The sequence below is a fragment of the Rattus norvegicus genome, chromosome 9 (genome assembly GCF_021556685.1).
Source record: "Rattus norvegicus strain SHRSP/BbbUtx chromosome 9, alternate assembly SHRSP_T2T, whole genome shotgun sequence".
Lineage (NCBI taxonomy): Eukaryota > Metazoa > Chordata > Mammalia > Rodentia > Muridae > Rattus > Rattus norvegicus.
The window spans coordinates 89,639,816-89,659,885 of NC_141542.1; the positions used below are offsets into that span (position 1 = coordinate 89,639,816).

The following is a 20,070-nucleotide window of genomic DNA, read 5'->3' on the forward strand; positions in this document are numbered from 1 at the left end:
CTCCTATTGGAAAGTCCAAGAGTCCAGTGATTTTTCAGTACACGAAGCTGGGTGTCTTAGCTGGTCTTCAGTACCTCAAAACCCAGGAGTAGGCTCTAATGCCAGTGAACTGATTGAGGGCAAGCAGGAAAAGACACAGGTTTCTTTCTTCCTAATCCTTTCTATAAGCTGCCAACCAGAAGGTGTGGCCCAGTTTTAGGGTGGGTTTTCCCACTTCAAAGGATCCAATTTACTAAAAATCATTTTTCACAGGAGTGCCCAGTGATTTGAGGTTTTAGTTAATTCAGATGTAGTCAAGCTGACAGCCAAGAATGGCCATCACAGACATTCTTCTGCAACCACCACCCAAAAGAAACACTTTCTACCCAAAGTTGCTTCAATCATGGTATTTTATCACAGTAACAGAAAGTAAGTAATACACTGCCAGAGGAGCATTCAGATGGGCCTCCTCTATCACTTCGGTTTCCATTTTCCCCCTCTGATCCAGGCTTAAATATGCTTCCTTCCGAGCAGCACAGAGCCTAGACTTCAGCCAGCGTGGTGTTGTGCAAAGAACTTGAATTTACCTGGAAAAGATTGGAATCAGCCTCTCCACTTTGTTCCCACTAGCTATACCATTTTGAACATACATCTTGATCTCTCTGGGACCAATTTTTCTTTAAAGAAAAGCACGCCTACAGTTCCTATTACATAGAGCTGATGACAGTCATCTTGGATTGCATATATGAAAATGCTTGTCAACGTGGTTATGATATAAAAGGACTGCTGGTAGTTATTTTTACTTTTGGGGACAGCATTTGTGGGCTTTAATATTTTGAGTGCTTATTTACAAATCTCCTTGAGATTTCAAGTGAGCAACCAAAGAATGGGAAGCGAAAGAAATAAAGAAGAGAGGGGGATTTGGGAAGGTCATGAAAAGACTCTCAAGTTTTGAAAAGTAAGAGTTTCTTGATAGGTCTTCCATACAGAGAACAGACCTACTGGTCTAAACAACAGTTTCAGAGGAAAATCATCACCGGCCTTTTCTAACATGCAAACCCACTGGGTCTCCCCCCATTGTCTCTGCCTTCAACACACCCTTCTCTTCTTCCCATCATCCAAGTATCCCCACACTCCTCTAGGGTCTCCTTTATTATTCCTGTAGTGCCCTATCTCCTATGTCTTGGGAAGAATTACCAATCACTAAGAGTCAAGAATGGAGAGAACAGAGCTAAGTTTCAACAGGTGCCCAGAACTCAAACTTTCCTCCTACCCAAGACCCAAGCATCCGTCATTGCTGACAGTTGTTTGCATGGGGAGGTCTTTTCCAAGTCTGGAAATCCCAGGTGCTCCAGCAGGAGGGCAGTTTGCCTACAGCACATTCACACATCTAGATGCTTATCTCGACACGTGCACCTGCAGTTCTGAACGCATCTGTACATAAATTAGACATGCCCATTATACCCAAAGCTGGTTATTCCAACAGCATATCCCATCATGCCTCAGCCTCTTTGCTTTGCTTACTACCACACTGAAAAATGAAAGTGTGGTTTTCCACCATCTCACAGAAAGACACACCATAATGGACAATGTCAAAGATTTGGTTCTGCTGAGATGTTTACTCTTAAATGTCTAGAAGGAGGAATTAAATATGTTACTTTGTTCTTCTAGTTCCAGTTAGTGTTCATTAAAACAACCCCAGGAGTGGATTTATAAATGAGTCCTCAGAAAGATCACTAAAGGAGACTCAGTACTCTCTTTGGGCTACCTGGTCTACCATTTGCGCTATGGCAATTTGGTAAAGCATTGTAATCAGAAAGGTATTTTGTTTGATAATGACACTACTATAGTTTCATGAGGCAGAATTACCCAAGAGCGTGGTTATGGTCTAACTAAACATGACCTGTTCTTGTCTAAGCAAGTGGTGGATGGGAGTTCCAAGCAATGCCAGTTGGGTGCTCTTTGCTAGAACTTAGTGGAGGGTAATTAGCATGATGAGTGGGCTCCTGAAAGTGGTCTTTTTCTTGCTCCCAGATACCCAGACCTGCTCTGGATCCAGCTTTTTCAACCCTCAGAGTTTTTCTTCTGGTCCTGAGAAGAACCCATACCAGTCCAGAAAGCCATCTCCATTTCCCAAATAGATTTTGCTTATGTTTGTGTGGTTTGTCTATATTTTCAAGTCTCCAATGTCATTTTAAAAAAATTCCCAATCAAAGGAACTCATATAAATTTATGGTCCTTAAATTGTACTAGGCAAGAATACTCCCACCCATAGTTCAACCAATCATTCTTATATTAGATTTCTTTTAAAAAATGATTTTAAGCTCCATGGTTATTTCTCCAATGACAAACCAGTAAGTCCAACTGGAGTGGGCTTCTTTATCAGGATGACAATAGATACACATGTTTCACAACTAGAATCCCCCTCCCTCCCACTTCAACCTGGGGTTTGAACTCTAGGGTCCAGTATGAGGCACAAAAAACCCAGGCATTCCATTCCCACAAGGTGCTAGTGTTATGTGGGGGAAAGTCTAGGACCTGGTCAAAAGATCCAGGAAGGTTCTTCCAGGAGATAAAGTCAAGGCATAACTACAAGATCAATAGAATTAACCAAATAAATGCCATCATGGTGTTCTTTCTACCTCTCTCTGACTCACAACACTGGTTGATTATCTGAAATACCTTCACTTCTGATGAACATGTGACAGTGTCAGGAAGCAGTAGCTTGCCTTCCCCCTCACAGTTGTCCTCATCGATAGACCAGCACACTGTATTGGCTAAAGGGGTTCTGAAGAACCATGTTAATTTGGTACACTGTATTTCAGCTGACTCTATTTTTGACATCATATTAACTATGGTTTCCCTTTTCAAACCAAGCACAAAGCATTCCTTTACCACCTGTCTGCTCAGAGTATCATTTTCTTGAGTATCTTTGCCACAGTTGCCTGGACTGTCACCGATGCAGCTCTGGCTGAAGTCCATGTGATTTGTGTTGTTCCTAGCTCCTTGCCAAGAAATGTAGCTGGGTTTGAGGGGGTAGGGAAGACAAAACATTGACTGATTTTATTGGGAATGATTTTTCTATGGAGGGATAATTCTTCTGTTCTGCCTCCCCTCTTTCCATCTCCTGTCCCAAACCCACAATCTCAGGAGTTGGTACTAGTTGTTTCAGAGGGCTGGATGAAGCAGAGGAGGGCCTAAGGCAACAGTGACTGGCATTCGTGCCCTCACTACCCACATTATTGTACATCTATTAGGCACACTGAAGGCTCACTGATACATTCTCAAAAACAATCTCCTTTGATCTCCAAAGAACCTTAGGAGGTAGTCACTACTATTAAGCCCATTATACAGATGAGGAAAATGGGCTTAGAAAGGTTACTATTTGGATTCTTAGTTACACAGCTGTACATCAGGGTGGGTAGAGACTTGAAGCCAGGCACTCTCAGTGAGGACATCTCCACAGCTCAGCCTGCTTATTTTGAGTGTACTGAATTAGCTTAGGGCTGATGTCCTTGGTGTGAACAACTTGGGGGCTATGCTCACCCTATCGATACAGTGAGTTACCTTTTTCAGGGGTGGTGGTGCTGATGATCATTCATATGTAAATAATTTTTCTTCTTCCTTCTTTTTCTTCTTTGTCTCCCTCCCTCCCTTCTTCCCTTCCCTTTCCTTCCTTCCGTCCTTCCTTCCTTCCTGTCTGTCATGTTCCTTTCTTTTTCACTTCTTTCTTTTTCTTTTCTTTTTCTTTCTTCTCTTTCTCTTCTTTCTCTCTCTCTTTCTTTCTTTCTTTCTTTCTTTCTTTCTTTCTTTCTCTCTCTCTCTCCCTTCCTTTCTTCCTTTCTTTCTTTCTTTCTTTCTTTCTTTCTTTCTTTCTTTCTTTCTTTCTTTCTTTCTTTCTTTCTTTCTTTCTGTGAGGCAGGGCTTTACTGTGTGACCCAGGCTCACCCAGGACTCTATAGACCAAGTTGGCCTCAAATTCTAGATCTTTCAGCTTCCACCTCTTGACTGCTGGGATTATTGTCATGAGCCCGGTATAAACCCTTATTTTTACCTCTTCTCTCTGTCTCTGTCTGCCTGTCTGTGTCTGTGTCTGTGTCTGTGTCTGTGTCTGTGTCTGTCTGTCTGTCTGTCTGTCTGTCTCTCTCTCTCTCTCTCTTTCTCTTTCTCTCTCTGGCAAACAGAATCTTAGGCATTCTCATACTACAGAGAGTTGTTCTACCGCTTTCAGTTATGGTTTGTGCAGTGTTTTCTCAAACCCTGGGAAAAGTCTTTCCCAATAGCACTGGGAAAATACCCTGCCAAGTTCTCTTCAAATGTTCACCTGCTGTGCCAAGCTCTTTACCGACCTAGAACCATGCGGAGGTGGGAGTGCTTTCTGCAGCTCTGCCTTATGTGAGGGCTGTCCACAGCCCTGCCAGCTGTTGGGCAGGTTCCTCCCTGCCCCCACAGATGAGCGGGTTCCCAAGTGAATTTAGGTCTTGTTGTGAGTAAGTAGAATTTTTGAGCAGAGGTCTAGCTCTGATGTGAAAAGACATACATTGTTCATAGTTCCAGTTTTGGTCATCACTAGGGTAATTTTTAACATGGAAAGCCTTCTCTTTCCTCAGCAAGATCATGGGATCATGAGTTCAGTTTTAGAGAGAAATTGTTTAACATTCTCATTTCCCAGATGAGGAAATGGAGGCCTAAGAAAGGTTAGACATTTATCCAAGAAAGGTTAGACGTTTAACAACGCTCACGGCATTGGCAGCACTCTGTATCGTTTGGGGGACACTATTGCTTACAGAAGCTAATCAAGAGTTCCAAAAGAGCCCCACAGAAGGAGGTTTGGGTTACTAGGGTGTGAGGCTGGCGTAGTCTTAAGAACCTTGGTTATCAAATAGATTCTGGGATAATTCAGTGTATCTATCTTTCATATGAACAGTATTTTCACTTGCTTAGAATCTTACCAAGGATAAGGAGGTTGGAATCCTCACAGGCAGGAGATGTAACTAAATGGTGAAATATTTACTTAGTGTTTGCAGAGTCATGAATTCATAATGCAGCACACACACACACACACACACACACACACACACACACACACAGAGGCACACGCACACGCGCCCACTCCCACGTACACATGCATGCACACATGCATGCAGTTTTGGGAACTGTTTGGGGACCTAGTAAGCCTTCTTATTCCTGAGTATACTCCAAAGGAGTCTGGATGTTAGGATGCCACATGGTGACATTGCAGTATGATTTGTAGGTGTCTAGGGACAGAGAGTGGTCCCTAAACTCTATTCTGCTCTCAAATTCTTAAAACCACTGGAAGTTGGGACTCAATCTTAGGCCCAGAGATGTTTCTTCACATTGTTTTTAATGGGGGCTCACTGTCTCTGCCCAGATCACTAGATTCATTGGGCCACTGGACTTTCCAGCCGGCAGAAGTCAATCATGCTGGAAACTATCTCCAGGGAGGCAAACACAGTCCTTCTGGAGCCCTGTGGTTTGGTTTCCTGAGGCCTAGGCTGTCCTTCCTCCTTGGGGCAGTGTTAACTCTTCTCTTCATTGTAAATCAGCAGTTGTGGATGTATCCACACTGCACCCTGCTTTTCATCAGATCACCCAGCCCCATCCTCTCTCCACTAAACACAGAATTCCATGACAGTTTTGGTTCCCAGGCAGTCTGGTTGTACTTGGGAGTCTCCATCACTCACAGGCCCTGTCTTCCCAGAGAGTTGCTCTGGGAACAATGCTTGTCAGAGTTCCACCAACTTCACGAGAAGTCCTGGTGATGAGGCCAAGCCGATAGTCACCAGAGGCAGCCTTGAGCACATGCCGGGCATCTTAAAAGTCAACATGCCTTCCACCCTAAGCCTTCATTTGCCCTGTTCACTTTCATTCTTCTCGGTGGCAACCCGGAAGTTTTCCATGTCTCGCTGTCTGTCATGTGATCTTGTGACAGATTGAATACAGAGGCAGCAGGAATGAAAACCCAGCTGTCTTTGATCAAACTGAAACAAAAGAAATTTGAAAAAAAAATACGGAACAATGCCACACTTCTCACTAAATTCTTTAAAAAAGTAATTTTTGTAACAAGTCAAGTCAACCCTTTATGTTAATTAATAACATTAGAATTTCTTTGAAATAAGCTGATAAATAGTAAAAGCCTTCTCAGTATTAATTTCCAATGTTATATATATATATATATATATACATATATATATATATATATATATATATCAGCAGTCATAACACACCTGAATAAAAGTTCTTTGAACTCTCCAGTAAGTTTTAGATGTGTGTGTCCATAAACATGTATGTATTACTGGATTCTGAATTTATAGGCTCATGCACTTTAGGCACATGCATGACCTCTGTGCTATATTTTTAACTATTTTTACTCTTTTGAGACAGGGTTTCGATCCATTGGCTTGGCTGGTCTGTGTAGTGCAGGCTGCCCTTGACTTTGTAATCTTCCTGACTCAGCCTTCAAAGTAGCTGGGACTGCAGGCCTGTACTACTAAGCATGGCTACTTTTTAGAATTTTAAAAGGAAAGTTTAACAACTGCAGTCTAGTCTGGTGACAGCTGTTGGCATGTGACTCCAATGAGACCAGTCAGATTAGATTAAGAAAGGATTTCCATTCCTTGTCACAGCAGAGCTTTCTCTGTTGTGTCCTGGTGGACACAAAAGCTTTAATGAGCATTGACAATGGTAAACTATTGCAGCCATGAGTGTTAACAGGGCATAGTGGATAAAGGGGTGGCGCTAAGTGGTTTGAATGTGAAATGTCTCCTGTAGGCTTATGCCTTTAAACATTTAGTTTCCAGCTGGTTACACTGTTTTGACTCTTGACCATGGGGATCAAGCTGTCATATGTAGGCCAGTGGGAAAATCTAGACAGTAACAGATTGGCTCCAGTTCTGGCCAGAATCTTTTGTTTCTTGGTCTGCTGATATGAAAGAACCCCAGTTATAGCCTCCTAGTACCATGAACTCTACTACATCTTTTCAATTATAATAGATTGGACTCTCTCAAACAGTGAGCCCAAGTAAGTCCTTCCTTCCTTAGGCTGTTTCTGCCAAGTCTTCTGTCACAGCCATGAGACCAGTAATTAATACTAGCAGAAAGAGAAATGATTATGGAGTGTTGAGGTATCACCAACACACCCATATTCTATTATCTAAAGCTACCCATCTCTGCTCTTCTAGCAACATGATCAAGTTACTCTCTCATCTAGCTGGAGTTGTATTTTCATGACTTTCCTTAGGGTCTCCCTAGCTGATGTGACATTTAGGAAGTGAGGGTTGGCATGGCTTTGTTGGTCCCAAACACTGGAGAATTCTTTTGCTGATGTGTATTATCTATAAACCACTATATTAGATAAGACCCAGAGACCTCTCCAAGGCCAAAGAATCACAGGGAAGGAAGAATGGGGCTGTGACAAAGAGGAAGTAGCAAGTGTGTACCATGGAGGCCTCACTACTTTCAGATATAAGATGGATCATATGGACAGAATGGGAGACAGATCAGCAAATGTGGATGCTGAAGTCCTTTAGGCCTTGTTGGTGTTCTAGCAGCTGGGCTCCACCAGTGACAGCCCCTTCCCATCCACGTTCTCCAGCACCCCCTTTTGCTATAGAGTATTTCCTTTGTATAGCAAACTGTCCACATGTCTTGGAGTGGATGGACTCATGGTAGGTTTGTTCCTTGCTTGGCAAGTGAGGGGACCCAATTTCAAAGCCTTGGAACTGTCACACTGGAGGTTCACACTGACAACTTGAGAAGCAAAAGGAGATGTCATGGAGCAGAATCCTTACTGCCCCTCAGGAAGTGCTTCTGATACCTTTGCTTTCTGATGACAATTGTGTTGCCTTCTGCCTTGCTGCTTTGTTTCAGAACTATCAAAGGATCTTGTAGGCGAACTGAGCTGGGGTGAGGTGGATGTAAACACTGTATAGAATCACCTTCGTGCCTGTTCAAGCTAGTCTTCTGACTATCGAATCAGTTTCCTTCTCTACTGGAAGTGAATTTGGTGTCAAGGGGTTGTTCACCAAGGCCTCTGGCAACAGTACCCTGTGCCATGGATGAGCTGTGAGTGTGCACATTCACAGAGGCCTCCTAGTTTGGAAATCATAAGAGGCAAAACAAAACAAAAAACAAAACAAAACAAAACAAAACACCCCCCCAAAAAAAACAAAACAGAAAACAAAAAACCAAACCAAACCAAACCAAAAAAAAAAAAACAAACAAGTGAAAACTTGATTTTCACTTTTGCCTTGATAGGCAGGAGGCGAATCCAGGAACCTTAAAGGTTCTGGACTTTAATTTAGCAAATTGCCAGAAAGACACAAAAACATCTCTTCCTAGAAGAACAACATTGAAAGGAAGCCACTTGAATTTTTCAAAACACGATACAAAATACACTAGGCTTGAGATAAGACCCTAGAGAGAATTTATATTGAAGTTAGGATCATCAGAAAGAATTTAATCTTCCCAGTTCTGGAACAAGACCAAGGCTATATTCAGCAATATGCGAAGCCAGTTAAAGCAGAAAATGTGATGCCCTTATTAGTGTTAGTGTCTGTTTTCATTTCACTGTATGTGTTTTTCATATTTAGACAATGTCTCGAGAAATTATTTCTATCATAGTTTAAAGATGTCGCAGGGAATAGTAAAGAACGTTTTCTAATCTTCATTATTTACTCCGTTGCTCTCAGGGGTCCTTGAAGCCAAAGAGTGTCTGTTAGTGAATTAGGAGAAAACCACGGATAATTACTCTGTCAGCCTCCAGGGCACCACAAGTTGCTTTTCATTGTAAGAATGCTGAGAAGTTGCCACAAAATTAAACCAATTAGGATAATAAGGGGAGAGGGAGAAGATTGAATTTATTTCTATCTGATTTAGCTTATTAATTTCTCAGGGGAAAGGGATTTTCCTGCCACTGGCCTCTGTGTTTTAACCTATGAACCCCTCAAGCTCTCAAGGCATATCAGAAATTTGATTCGTCTCTCCCTGTCTGTGGTGTTAAAGTCTCTGTCTTTGGGAAGGAAGTTTGAAGGATGGCAGTCAGTGAACAAGTTAGTCAATAAGTTTGTTTGAAACCTCTATTGTGGCTACTCATGGTCATAGACATCTGTGACCCAGCACTTGAGAAGCTAAGCAGGAAGACTGTTCGAGACCAGTCTGGCCTATCTGAATCTATTTATATCTGTCTGTCTGTCCATCTGTCTGTCTGTCCATCTGTCTGTCTGTCCATCTGTCTGTCTGCCTGCCTATCTATGTATTTTACATGTATATGCCTATCTCAAAAACCAAACCAAACCAAACAATAAAGAATTATAGGAAAAGATGGATGTGCATATACAATTGTATTACAACACTGGAAGGCCCAGACTGGAGGTTCATAAGTCTGAGGCCACCCAAAGCTATAGCACATCCATGTTTCACAAATGCAGAAGGAAAGAAAAAAAAAGAAGAAATATTCTTCTATTTGCCTAGTATGTCTACACTGGCAGGATCCAGTGTGAATAGAGCAGAGCTCCTGGCCTATAAAAGCTGATATTTCAGAAAGGCTAAAATGATACTAAACACACAAGCAAATCCATCAATAAGCTGATGCAGTACAAGTGATGCAGAAAAATGATGGCCTACAGAAAGGAGGCAGAAGTCACCTCCCCGGCTGGGGGTGTGGCTCGGTTGGTTGAGTGCTTGCCTCGCATGTGTGACACTCTGGATTTAATCCCCAGCATTACATAAATTAGACATAGTGGCACACACCTCTAATCCCAGCATTTGGGACATAGAATCAAGAATTCGATGTCACCCTTGTCTATACCGAGTGTGTTTGAGAGAAGTCCTTGTGAGTCGAGCCGAAGTTGGGGAGGGAGGCAGTGCTGTTTCATCCCCCTCTTCCTCATTTCCACTTCACTGTGGCCTGTGCAACCACCATCATCCACACCCTTGCTCTGCCTGAGGACCAGGAGAAGCTCACTGTGCACGAAAATGTTAGAGAAGAATTGGTTGAGGTCTCAGGCCTCCTAAGCTGTCAGTTTTGATGAACCATGAAACTACTGGCTCCTCTTTCCCAGCCCCATAGAAAATATGGCTTTGGAGCAGGCTTAGGGCTTGGCCCCATCACACTGATCTTGCCAAGTCACTCAGTTCTTCCCTTTGCAGCCAATGGGAACCTGCATCTATGGGCAGCTGATAGGAATAGGAGATATAGAATGCCAAGGGTCAACTGGACGGGATGAGTTTAAGATTAAGAAGTACTCTGCAGCCCAGAGCCTCATGAGAGCTGGCCCCTCATGCACTTAATGTGGAGCTGCAGTTCCAGAGGGCCAGGGGTCCACCTGCTTCTGCTCCATCTCGTTAGGTCATAGTCCTCCCTCTCCCCAGAATTCCATCCCAAATCAGAGTCTTGAACGATGATTTTCATTGTAAGCTCTTGAGCCCCACCCCAAGTCTTTGCTGCAATGTTGTTTTCAGGGGGGTGGGGTGGGGGAGCCTATGAAATTGGAGCAGGTGCTGAGCAAGGCAGTGTACCAGCCTGTCATCCCAACTAAGCCTGATTACGCCATCGCCACTCAGCCTTGGGCCTCTTTCCAGCCGCTCTCCTGTACTGTACATGAAGGACAGCTGAAAATCCACAGTCAATTTTCCTTTACAGCTTCTGCAGTCAGAGTGTGTCCGCAGGCAATGTTTGATCAGGATCCGGCTGGTTTCATCTGTCCAGGGATTGGAGGAAAAGTTGACTGAGAGATTGTGTTCTGACTCCAAGCTCTAAGGGAAGGGCAGCCATGACTGACTTTCCTCATTTTTTTTTTTCTGCTCATTTTTATAGCTGACATACTAAACATGGATCTTGACATAGAGTAGGCACACGGTAAATATTTATTAAGTAAACAAGTCAATGCATAAAAGTAGAATTGAGAGAGAAGCCCTTGGCACTGCATCTCAGGCGCGTTCGTTTAAGCCCATGTTTGTTTAACAAATGCTAATAACGCTTGCTGTGTTCTAAGAGCTTCACAAATATTAACTCATTCAACTCTCATAATTGCTTGATGAGATATGCACTATTATTAATCCCATTAAAAACACAGACTCAGAGAAATCATGTTACTTGCCAAGGTCACATAATCATGAAGTGGTAGAGCCAGGGATGCGTGGGGGATGGGCTCCCCTTACTCCCTTGAGCTATGAAGAGAATTACTGGTTACCAATTTGGTATCCTGGGAGCATCTAGAATGCTGATCTGTAGCAAGTACAAGGTGTGTAGGGCTTCCCCTTTATGGCCCCTCTGTCTCCTGCTCTGGGGTCCCTTCCAGTCTCCTCTAGATAATACCTGCCCAGGTATTTTCTACCTTGTTTTTCTTCCAGTACAGATGGGCTTGCTAGCCTCTCAGAGGTCCCATGAGTCTCAGCAGCCCAGATGAATTCCACAGTAGGGATGTGGCTGAGAGAACCTCCTCTCTGCCTGGCTTAGATCAGATATGGGGAATATATTTATATTTGACTGCTACAGCTTTCCCCAAAAAGCTTCTGGAGAGACCTCAGCAGCACAAAGTATGTTGTCTCCTGATGCCCTATAGGGTCCAGTGGGCACTCTCTTCTTTGCTGGTATATTTGAGGGAAATGGATCTCTTGTAAAGACAGTTGGAGAGACAGCTCTGAGAAAACTCTGGGGCCCTAGGAAAAATGATATTGGCAAAGACTCTGGAGGGCTGGCTTCTTATAGTTACAGGCAGAATAATTTGCAAAATATAACACAACAATAACAACAAAAACAAAACAAAACAAAGCAAACCACCAGAGACTTCGGACACTCTCACAGATCACAGGGGGCTGCCTGCAAAAGCAGCAGGATGGGGGAAGAAGGGACAGAAGGATTTTACTCTTCCTTCAGAGTGCTTCCCATCCATCACCCTGCCTCTGAGCACTGCAGCTCTTCCAAAGCTCAGAACAGATACCTAGCCCCTGATCTTCTTTAAGACTGTGGAAGTCTAGCCCCTTCTCTTACATAGGAGAAAATCCAACTTCATGTAGATTTGCTGCTAATGACAAAAAGTTCCCATGAGATTAGGGGGTTGAGGCTTTCTGCACGTAGCAAGAGCACCATGAGGTTATAGCAGACTCTACAACGCCAAGCTTTTCTCTTTATGAGTCTCAAAGCTTCATTCTCTGCTCATCTCTTCAGAGCATAGATTTTTCTTCGACTAATTCTTTTTTTTTTCCCTCCCTCTGGTGTTTACATGAACTGGTTGAACCCATCACATGGTGACGACTGTGTTTATATTTTCAGAAGCACCACCCGGGGAAGTTCTGTTTGCATAGAGGTCACCCCATCTCCTGGGCTTGGCTGCAGCCCCATGCTGGGGTTTCAGTAGCAGGATCTGAGTGCATGCCAAGGCTACCTTCCTTGTTCGCTCTTCATTGTTTTCTCTGCTTCTTCATTTCTAGACTCTCTAGCCCTTCTAGAGAGTAGGAAGAGGAGGAAGAGGAGGAAGAGGAGGAAGAGGAGGAAGAGGACAGGGGAGGAGGAGGAAGAGTAGAAAAAGGAAGGAGGAGGAGAGGAAAAGGAAGAAGAAGGAGAAGGAGAAGGAGAAGGAGAAGGAGAAGGAGAAGGAGAAGGAGAAGGAGAAGAAGAAGAAGAAGAAGAAGAAGAAGAAGAAGAAGAAGAAGAAGAAGAAGAAGAAGAAGAAGAAGAAGAAGCAGCAGCAAACTGGGTATCTTAGTGATGAAACACCATGACCCAAGGCACCTTGGGAAGGAAAGGGTTTATTTTAGCTTACAAGGAGCAGGCCACCCATCCAACACTGTGGAAAGTCAGAGCAGGGACTCAAGTTGCTAAACTGAAGCAGGGGCCATAAAGGAGTGCTGCTCACTTACTTTCTCCTAATAGCTCACTCAGCCTGCTTTCTTAGAGCACCCAGGACCTCCTACCTAGAGGTGGCACCACTCACAATGGGCTGGGCCCTCTCACATCAATCATCAATCAAGAAAATGCCCTATGGGCCAATCCTAAGGAGGCATTTTCCCAATTAGGATTCCTTTCCCTCAGATGACCCTAGCTTGTGCCAAGTATGAAAAATAGCCAGCACATTGAGTGATGGAAGGTCCGTTGTCTTCCCACCCTCTTCAACCTAGCCCATATCCCACTCTTTCTGTCCTCTTTCTTAGATTCTCACTTGTTGAGGTATGGTGTGTTGCTATGTATTGTAATGCTAAATGCTGTACCTGAAGGTCTGGGCCTATGAGGTTCTTCTCAGGTTTACAAGCTTTTGTTGTGCAAACTTTGTGGCCTAATTTAAAACTATTGGTTAAATAAAATTGGCTACAATCACTAGAGGTAGATGGGTTAGGAGTGACTTGGTTGGGGGCAGAGAAGTGAGAGGAAGGAAAAAGAAGAAGAGGAAAGGAGGGGGCCATCTTGAGAGGAGATTGACCATGAGCACTTGGCCAAGAGAAACAGCAAGTATTTGGGGTACACTGCTGGGGAGGTAACCAGGCCAGCAGTTAGAAGAGTAGATTAGGGGTTACCCTCCAATAATTGTCAAACTCAAATAAAATAACCACAGTTTGAGTCTCATCTATTTTTAAGCTAGTCAGGGATAAGTTTAAATCGGTTCTACAACATTTGCTGGTCCCTAAACTTTGATAGAAAAACAGATGAACCCACCCTGTGACACATGGGTAGCTATTACTCAGCCAGCTGGGTTTAGAGTCAGGTTGCTGTGTGGTTGACCTCTTCACTGGGATTCTCTTCAGGAGGATCAAGACCATGGACTTGGCAGATGAAGGAAGATGGACATTGAGACAAATAAAGATGGAATCATATCTTCCCTGACTGCCCCCAGTGTGACTTTGGACAGCACCTCTGAAGGTTGGTTTTATCATCTTGAATGAATATAGTAGTCTTTGGCACTTATGATTGCCAGGAAGAATAACCTAGGGCAGAGGTATAGAGTGTTGAAAGATGCTGCTACTGTGGCTGATATGGTAGAAAGAAGAACTGGCAACCTTCCCATCCTTGAGTCACACCTCGGAGTGGTGTTAACGGTTTTTCATTGGTGCTCCAAAGAAGAGCCTTAGTAGAAACGTCTTCTCTTCCCCCAGTTCTTCATTTCTATGAGTTGTGACACATTAGAGACACGGAGTCATTGTAATTTCTCAGATGTTTTTTAATCCTCTGTGTGGTTAGTGTCAACTGTCAACTTGAAAGACTCTAGAACGGTCAGTTAGATAGGCCTCTGGACATGCCTGTGGGGGATTATTTCAATTAAGGTAGAAGAACTGCCCACTCTGTGGTAGCACTTCCTGACTGCATCCTGAACTGTATAAAATGGGCAAAGTGAGGCAAGCACTGGTTAGTTGCATTGCTTTTTTTCAGAGCATTTTATCAGCACTGGAAGGAGAAACCAAGACCCTGTTTCACAGCAGCATTGCCCCACTGAGAACTGATTAGCAGGAGACCATGCTTGCTGGGAAATCTACAGGTGATTGATCATTAGCCTTTGGTAAGACAGAGTGGCAATAAACCCCAGTGTAGCCCTGGCTCTCCACAGAACAAATGTAAAAGAAATTGAATGCTGGTTTAATAATGGGGACCCATTGGCCACAATGGCAGGTTATTTCATTATCCCCATTGAAAGTTCATTTCAGAATAGCTCCAGATCAGGCCCATGGGCTGGAGCTGTTTCTTCTCCTGGTGTCTGGGGTTGTGTGGTGGCTGCGTGGGCTGCTCTGTCTGAGAGCAGGAAAACAGGATGGACTTAGGAAATGAGGCCAGTTTGAATGGGAAGGAGAGGAGGGTGATTTATGGAGAGAGGCATTAATGACACAGAGACAGGTATGTGAGGGCATGTGAGTGGTCTGAGTTCAAGTGACTTGGTGGGGAGGCAAGGCTGCTTCATTGTTAAGCTTATTGGTTTAAGAAACATCCAGTGAGGGCTGGAGAGATGGCTCAGCGGTTAAGAGCACTGACTGCTCTTCCAGAGGTCCTGAGTTCAAATCCCAGCGACCACATGGTGGCTCACAACCATCTGTAAAGAGATCCGATGCCCTCCTCTGGTGTGTCTGAAGACAGTTACAGTGTACTCATATAAAATAAATAAATAAATCTTAAAAAAAAGAAACATCCAGTGAATCCCAAGACTTAGAAAGACTTAGCTGATGGGCAAAGACCTGCCCAGAGTATGGATGGTAGCATCCTGGGGACTGGGGTCCCAGACTTTACAAAAGAGGAAGAAGAATGCCAGCTAATGCCAGACATTCACCTCTTTTTTCTGCTTCTGGCTTACTGAGATACAAGTAAGCAGCAGCCATATACTCTTACTACCAGAGAGCTACTTACCACTATGCCTTTCCTGTCACAATGAATGGTACCTTCTCCAGCTATGAGCCACCGCCCATCCTTCCTCCCTTAAGCTGTTTCTTATTGGGTATTTGAACACAGGGACTAAAGCAGTAACAAGGGTTGTGGGACACACTGCACACGTAAGGAAGGAGAGCCCATGCAAGTCAATCTACTGTGGGAAGGTGCCCCCAGGGAATGCACTGTGTGATTCTGCACAGATGGCCCTTGTGAAAAGGTAGGATGACCATCTTCAAAGCTCATTACAAAGTAGTCAAACAAGCCATTCCTTTTTGGTTTTTCCTAGTTCTTCAATAGTGATTTGCATGTTACCACAGCTTGGTGTGAAGGTTGGTTGGTAGCCAAGGAGTAGGAGAGAGAAACACACACACACACACACACACACACACACACACACACACACATACACACACACACACACACACGGAGAGAGAGAGAGAGAGAGAGAGAGAGAGAGAGAGAGAGAGAGAGAGAGAGAGAGAGAGTTCTCTGGCAGACAGTGGTAGTGATCTTCTTTTGGGAGAGCACGGTTCCAAACACTTGGGATGACCAGAGGGCCTGGTGAAGTCTGCAGCAGAATGTACTGTGGAGACTCATAACAAATAATTCATGTCATTGCTTGTTTGGTATTGTTGAAATATCTCACTTGGTAGCTCAGGCTGGCCTGGAATTTATAGCAATCATCCTTTTGATTGGGATTACAGGTATATATCTCCACAGAGGGCTGAAAACGACCTTTGATCAAGTCCTGAACATTCCTACCTAGGCCTGAGAGGGGGATACAGAATCTGGGGAGGACTCTTGAGTGACAGTCCTTTTAGCTGAAGCTTGTAGCTTGCAAGCAAGTGCTCAGACTCCTGTCATTGGTTGTTACTTAGCTTTGAGATGTATCATAAATAAAAATAAGTTGTTTTCCTTAGGTTGAGTCAGCAATGGTGTGTTTAGGTCCTTTCTGGTTCTGACATCTTGTGCTATTTACTTCAGATATTCTTTAAAAATAAAATCATTATCATTACTATTCATTATTATTGTTGTTGTTGTTGTTGGTGTGGTGGTGGTGGTAGTGGTGGTGTGTGCATGAAACACGTGTGGAAGTCGCAGGAACACCTTCAGAAATAGGCCTTCTCTTTCCCCATTGGTTTCCAGGAGTCACATTCAAATTTCCAGGCTTGAATGACATGTGTCTGTGGTTTTCCCTGCTGAGTCATATCACTGGGCCTGTCTGAGGGATTCTTCAGGCAGCCATGGCACAGTGTTCAGAGGAGATTGGGAGAGTGCAAGCACGTGTTTGGGCTTATGGTTCTTCCAGCAGCAGACACTTTGTGGGCTGTCCACGGCTTCGCTCAGCTAGAAAAGCTCAAACATCTCACATTGTCAGGGTGTCAACACTCTTGGTTTTCCTTTCTTCCCCACAATTTGCTTCCCTCCTAAGAGGCCTCTTTTGCCACAGTCCTCCCCCCGTGGGTGAGCCTCTACCTATCATGTGGCATCAACTCTACCTTTGCAACCAGGGCAACCTTTGCAGGAAACAGTCCTCATGCCAAGTGGGAGGGTGTGAGGGAAGGCGATGGCTTGGAAAAGCTCCTGGAGCTTGATGCACAATGCAATTGTGAGGGGAGTGACATTGAGAACCAGAGGACATGGGGCTGGAGAGATGGCTCAGTGGTTAAGAGGTCCAGAGGTTCTGAGTTCAATTTCTAGCACCCACGTGGTGGCTCACAACCATCTATAATGGGATCTGAGACTCTCTTCTGGCGTGTGGATGTACATGTAGATAGAGCACTTGCATACATCAAAACAAAACAAGTAAACAACCAAACATCTGGAAGACAGTGGTTGTAGCCTCAACTCTGGCTTGACTTGCCCAGTTTCTTTAATCAGCTAACAATCTGGGTGTCTTCATCAGAAAAGATAGCAATTTCTATGATAGTCATCGAGGCTTTTTTTTTTTCTTCTTCTATTAATATGTGTAGTAGTCAGTTTTCTGCTGCTATCATAAAGCAGCTGAGGCTTGGTACTTTACAAACAATGAAAAATTGCTTTATTTATCTTCTAGTTCTAGAGATTGAAGAGCATGATACTCTTACCCTTGTGGTTCTTCTGAAGCTATTCCTCCTACATCAAAATGTGACAGATGGTGACATGAGGATATAGGAAGCCAAGGATCAGGGAGGGACCAACTTGGCTCTATGGGTAACAATCCAGGGGACTAACCTGAACTTTGAAAGAACTAGATTAACCCTCTCTTAGCGTGGCATCCCCAGTGACCTACTTACCTTCCAGGAGACTCCATGCTTAACTTCTAGCAATTCTATACCACAGCACTGGAGACCACACTTCCAGCATATGAGCTTTTAGAAGCCAAAGCATATCTAAACACAGCAACATGCCACAGTCCTTGTCCCTATAGCAGGTATGTCTCATTTGCTAACCCCTCAGGGCTTGGAAAACATCACACTTTTCCAAATTGTGGTGCCCATTGCTCTGTGAGCAAGGAAAAACAGTTATCTTTACTGGGCCTCTTACTATAATGCGTCTCTATTGCTTCATACTCCCATCTACAACCCCAGGCCCATCTGCTTATCCATAGATGGGAGGATAATTTCCTATGGGGAGTTGGGTAAGGGAAGACCATGATAACTCAGTTACTGGAAGCTGACTTGGCTAGGAAGGGCTCTCCATGAAACCAAGAAGACGAATGCCAACTACTGATGGTGCCAGTCCATCCTTCTAATTATTATTGTAAAACTGAAAAAAGAAATTTCCAGTCTTCTCTCAGCAGGTGTCAGTCTCTGGAGAGAAGAGTCTTGCATATACCCCCTGTTGGCCTTTATGGTTCCATCACACATGTCTCGGGTTCTAAAGGCCACAGCAAGATTGTGTCAAAGCGAGTAGTGGACTGTCCCACGAAGTCCTATAGTTTTCTCTTTTTCTATCCAGCTAGTGGGAGCAGATATTTCTATGGGGGCTGGAGAGTGAGAAAGGGTGGACTTCTCTCCATCTTGGTCCTTCTAAGTTCATCCCAGTCTCGTGGACTGTAGAAGAGGTATTGAATGGCAGGATGTGTTAGCCCTCCAGTCTAAGGCTGGAAGAGTTCTCTCCTCAGAGATCTTCTCTACAATATGACCATCACCTCTCCTGCAGTCATTCTCTCAACAAAGCAATACCCACCCTGCCCACGAACACCTTTCCCTTATTTAGGCAACATGCTGTTCTGCACATGTTACACTCAAGGTCTATTTTGGCATCACACTGGAGAGAATAGGAAGATACAAGCTAAGTTTTGGCAGAAACAAAACAATAACTAACCCTAGCTAATAGTTAAATTTACAAGTCTCAAGTGTTGAAGAAGGATAAGATTGAAAAAAAAAAAAAACCTCAGGACTCCTTCAGTGCAACCCATTTGGAACATGCCGAGACCAGAGAAAGCAAGGTAGAGAGACTGTGTATGTTCAGGGCATAGTATGGTATGGTTCTGGGACATGGGAACATCTATGAGTTTGTTTTACAGAGGAAATTAGGATTTGAAGGACAGATCCATTAAGTATCGTCAAACACTAAGTGCTTTTGTTCGGAGTCACATATGTATCTCTTGGCATCTAGGAAGAACTGACCATAATTTACCCGAGACAGAAAGATCCAGGAACTTCAGTGGTTTATAATTTACCTTACGAGTCAGCAAAAATGTCCACAACAGCTTCGGTTTTCATTGCTCTTATTTTATTTGGACCATAGAGCCACAGAAAGGACGGCCTTCTGTGTTGTATTTGGATGTGGCCTCGACGGAGCTCAAACCAGGTGACTTCAGTCTTCCCTTTCTGGCCATGAATCATATTGAAGGTTTTTCAACATTCTTTTCATGAATCAGGCTTCATCTTAGAAGAAGCCTGCATCGGAAGAATGTGTATGACGTGGAGAAATGAGTGTGCGCTGAGAGGAGGGAAGAGGCATCACTATCCAGGAGAAAACATGGGTTGTAAGGTAATGAGAACAGGAGGAGACACAAGGAAATTTCACCCGAGATGCAATCACCCACATCCTACCCTCATTGTCTCAAGAGATTCCAAATGCATGTCCTTTGCAGAGTGTGGCTGTTGAAAGTAGGACAGGTGGTACCTACTCTTCCTGGTTTCCAGACTTGAATTACACTTTTCTTATTCTGAATGGTGGTTTTTCTGTTCCTTATTTCCTTTGCCTCTGATTTTTTTCTTTTTTGAAAAAGAATATATCATGTCATGTATTTTAGGCTAGCTTTGGACTTGCCATACAGCCTAGGATGACTTCGAACTTCTGATCCACCTTTCTCTACATCCCCAATGCTGGCATTATAGGTATGCATCATCTTGCCTGGTTTATATAGAGTTCAATATCAACCCCAGGGCTTTCTATAATATACTAGGCAAACACCCTACCAGCTGAGCTACATTCCCAGGGCACCTCCGACTTTCCCATGTACATAAACATGAGTAGGCACACACACATTTACCCACTTATTCTCTTCCAATTTAAGCTGTGACGAGACAGAGTGGTGCCTCTGGGTGGGAGACTTATACAAAGGTACTTCATAAAGGCCTGTCAGGTGGTCTTGACCTTCCTCTAGTCACCTGAGATACCAGAAACCCAGAGGCTGCAGAGTTGGACACGGGAGAACAGCTGAGTTCACTGGTGAACCGCTCTCTTCTTCTTCTAATCTAGTCTGAGGTAAGAAAGAAGAGAGTGCTAAG

At 43.8% G+C, this 20,070-nt stretch overlaps 1 long non-coding RNA gene across 1 annotated transcript in view; it reads left to right on the top strand.

Moving 5' to 3' along the window:
• Nucleotides 1-15,434: 15,434 nt before the first annotated feature.
• Nucleotides 15,435-20,070, top strand: part of LOC120094704 (uncharacterized) — a 42,386-nt gene continuing 37,750 nt past the window's right edge. Inside the window, exon 1 of the long non-coding RNA XR_015629635.1 lies at nt 15,435-15,563. This is a non-coding gene — a long non-coding RNA (uncharacterized LOC120094704). The remainder of the gene's footprint in view (nt 15,564-20,070) is intronic.